Below are 4,073 nucleotides of genomic sequence, written 5' to 3' on the forward strand. Positions count from 1 at the left end.
GGCTAGAGTCTGGAACCAGCTTCCAAGTGAGGTGGTGCAGGCTCCCACCCTGGGGGTTTTTAAGAGGAGGTTGGATGACCACCTTACTGGGGTCATTTGACCCCAGTGCTCTTCCTGCCATGGCAGGGGGTCAGACTAGATGATCTGCTCAGGTCCCTTCCGACCCTAGAAACTATGAAACTATGAATAGGACAGTGCCAAGGACAGACGACATCTAGGCAGAAAAAGGCGACCGCAGGAGATGCTCAGGGAAGGAACAGCACCAATTGACTGCGGCCATCAGACCCTACGAGCTCAAGTGTTAAAGAAAATCCTGGACATCACCCTCAATGACGTGAGTGGCAACCTCACAGTTGGTGGTAGGTGGGGTGTAGGGGAGGCGGAGCGCCACATAAAAGGAGCAGAGGAAGCAACCAAGGGAAGGCACTGGGGGGCAGGACCAGACATCATCCTCCCGAGTCAAACAAACTAATTATCAAAGACATGGCAGCGAGGCCCCTGGGGAACTGCCCCAAAGTTGCTTTGTGACCAGAACGTGCGCCCTGAAAAGCCACAGCAAGGTTCGAGAGGCATCTCTGCCCACGACATCTAGGGAGAGGTATGGGAGACTACAGTCCGCTTCTGATCTTAACTAACACCAAAGTGACACTCTCTCTTTACTTTGGAGCACTGCACGTGGGGAAGCCAGCCAACTTTGCCCTACCAGGACAACCCCTTGTGCATTAGGGCAAAACTTCTGGGGCAGCCTGAGATTCTCACCCCACATACCTTGTCCTCCCCCTCTACTCACTCTCTCCCTCTCAGGAAAATAGAATTATGAACAAAATTGTTATTGGCCAGCTGACAGCTTTTAAGTCACTTTTTCTCTCCGTCTGGAGAGACCTGACTTTTAGCCTGGCAAAACAGTGTAATCAGTTCAAAGAAAAATGTCCATTCATGATAAGTATCGGCAAAGTCTCTAAGCAATCATACGTACCTGCTCCTCAGAGTTTCCAGGAAGCTTCACTCTTGGTGCACCAGGTTACCTGACTTCTCTTTCCTTTGGGCATGTTACCCTCTTTGCTCCCATGCCTCGCACGGAAAATGGGTCTGTCACTGAGAGTTCCTCTAGATTCTGGCTCCAGCTCCTGTCCCATTCTGGGGGATTCACTAACCAAGTACAACTCCTCTTATACGAGCTCAGTCAATCAGTAAGTTTCAGAAATGCCACTCTCCAGTGCCATGGATACTCCCGGTGCCGGTGGAAATGACATTATCTCCCCAGCCAGTCCTGCAGTGTCCCGTAAGTTTCTCTGCTCAGTCTTGCTCCATAACAGGGTCATCGGCTCCCTCTTACACACACAACAGACCAGTTCTCTTTTTCTTTCTGTACACAAAAGCAACCTGGATATCAACATATTTCTCCATACCTGAATGCTGCTGGCTGCAGTCCTGGCCTGTATCAGCACAAAAATTGAATGGGGCCTAGAAGAATTGTTATCCCCAAACTTTATGAGGAGCTGCTGAGAGACAATAAAACAAACCAAATGGAACTGGAAGTTCTTGTATTTTACAAGTTGTAGAAAGAAAGACTCCAGCAGCTCTGCCACACCTGCCATGCTTGGGCAGATGGAAAGGCACCTGATTGCATGCCAACATTTGACTCACTTGCTCAGTGAAAGACTGCTGCATGGCTCTGTGAGGACACTTGTACCTGACTAAGGACTGGTCTGTAGAAAGCACATGCTAGCTTACCAGAGCTGAGCCAAGGCCATGGAAATGGAAGAAACAGAATTCTGGGGAAGCCTGAGTTCATTCTTTTCTCTTCTGGGAAGCTTTTCTGGCTGATTTATTTCTTGTATAAAGCAGAAGTGGCATATCCCATCATAAATAAGAAACCCATGGACCAACATACATATCTACACAGAACCAGCAATCACCCTAACCAGACTGAAAAAGCTATAATTTACAGCCAAGCTCTCTGATACCACCAAATTTGCACTGAGGAGAATACCCATGATTGTTACCTCACAAATCTCAAAAGGACTTTCACCCAACAACAACACTCCTCCAGAGAGATAGATCACACTTTTGACAGAGCCACCTGGATACCACACAAAGAATTGCTGCAGTACCAAAAGAAAATACCCACAAATCACCATTAGTTATGACATACCATCCTTCCCTGGAACCTATATGGAAAGTCCTGAAACAATTTCAAGCCAACTAGAAGCGGATCCAGTTCTTAAAGAGATTTTTCCAGAACCACCCATCCTAGCCTTTAAACAAGCACTGAGTCTCGCTAACCTCATCACCAGAAGCAAACTTCCTATGACCCAAACCAAACCAAATGGATCCAGATCTTGCCAGGACAAGAAACGTAAAACCTGCCAACACATCACCACTCCCACAAGAAAGACACCCCACAACAAAACCATCACCATTCCTGGATCTTACACCTGCACCTCCAGAAATGTAATATATCTCATCCAGTGCACTAAATGCCCCGATTGAAAATATGTAGGATAAACTAAATAACAACTGTGTATCAGAATGAAAACACACAGAAAATCCATAAAAGACAATGTGTCCTCCTGGTTTCAAACATCCGGTCACATGCTCTGCGCCCCTGATGTTCGAAGTTGTCCACCCGTCTGTCCCTGTGATCTCAGCGAGTTGATGTTGTCGACCCGAATTGTCTCTCCCCAATCTCGCCCGACATGACTTTGATCTTACCACAGTGGTGGGGATTGACTATCGGCACTCCTCGTATCGGGGACTACGGGACGTTGAACTGCGAGGCTCCTCCTCCCCTCCACCTCGCCCTTACACCACACCTAGATGGATCTCGATGGCCTCTGGCCACATCCCTCTGATAGTTGGGGCTTGGGGCCCTCTTCCCAGTAGGCTCTAGGAATCCAGCTAAATACTCCCCTCCTACCGGCCTCCTGCTCTGGCCCCCAACTGCACCCTGTCGGTGCACTATACCTCGCCTCCCCTCCAACAGTGGGTAAAAAAACAAAACACAAAATAAATCACTGGCAGAAAACACCAGATACTAAGGGCTGCCCTTTGCCCCTTTTATGCCTGCTCCTACCGCCTACTCTGTTGCCCCCGGTTGCTGTCTCTCAGGCCTTAACCAGCCTAGCCTTAGTCTGGGGTCAGCCCACTGTGTTCTTGGTGGGTCCCCTCAGCATGTTTCCTCCTCAGCTCTTGTTTGGGGCCGTCTGCGCCTTCTGTGATCCCACCTGGTCCGGTGATCTGGATCCTGCCACCTCTTCTTATCCTCTGTGGGCTCCTCCAGATCTCGGTGTTCTCCAATCCTCCTCAGCCTCTGTACCTCAACCTTGCCTCCTTGCTCCCTGCCTTACTGCTGGCGACGACCTCCTCCTGCGGGGTCTTGCTCTCTCCACCAGGGCTGCCGGTCGCAAGCCCCAATGATCCTCTGCTCTGAGGGGACTCGGAGAGTGCTTCCCTCACTGGCGCTCCTCCTGCTCTCCTCCCCTCAGGGCTGCACTCAGCTGCTTTTTAGTCCCCTGACCGGCTCCTGCAGCTGTGGCCATCAGCTGGCCGCAACTTTATAAAAACGCGGCTAACAAGCCGCTCGGGTCCAGCCGCCACTTCCAGTTTCGCCGCGCTGCTCTCTAAAGGAGAGAACCTTTCTATTTGTTTCTCTTTTCTTTCTCTTTCTTTCCCATCCTGTTCCTGCTCTCCGGGTTCCCCCCAGGCTCCCTGGAGTTTTCCCCTTGGCTGCTCCCCAGGACAGACAAAAAAATCAAATTACCTGTAGCTGTTCACTTCTAACAAGAGAATCATTCTGTCTCTGACCTCTCAATTCTAATCCTTAAAGGGAATTTACAAAACACCTTTTGTGGATAAGCCTATGAACTTCACTTCATAAATCTACTGGATACTGAAAACCATGGACTTAATATAAACAGTGGATTCATGACACATTACAACTTTCCTGACATCTGACACACCAAGTAACCTGCCTTTAGGTTAGCTTTAGGTTAGGTCACCTGAATTCCTTCATACTTTTCCCTCCCTTGGCCCCCCTCCCCTCCTATCTCTACCCTTTGTCTTCCAAATTT

Source organism: Gavialis gangeticus, unplaced genomic scaffold (genome assembly GCF_001723915.1).
Source record: "Gavialis gangeticus isolate Ggan-Ray unplaced genomic scaffold, GavGan_comp1, whole genome shotgun sequence".
NCBI lineage: Eukaryota > Metazoa > Chordata > Crocodylia > Gavialidae > Gavialis > Gavialis gangeticus.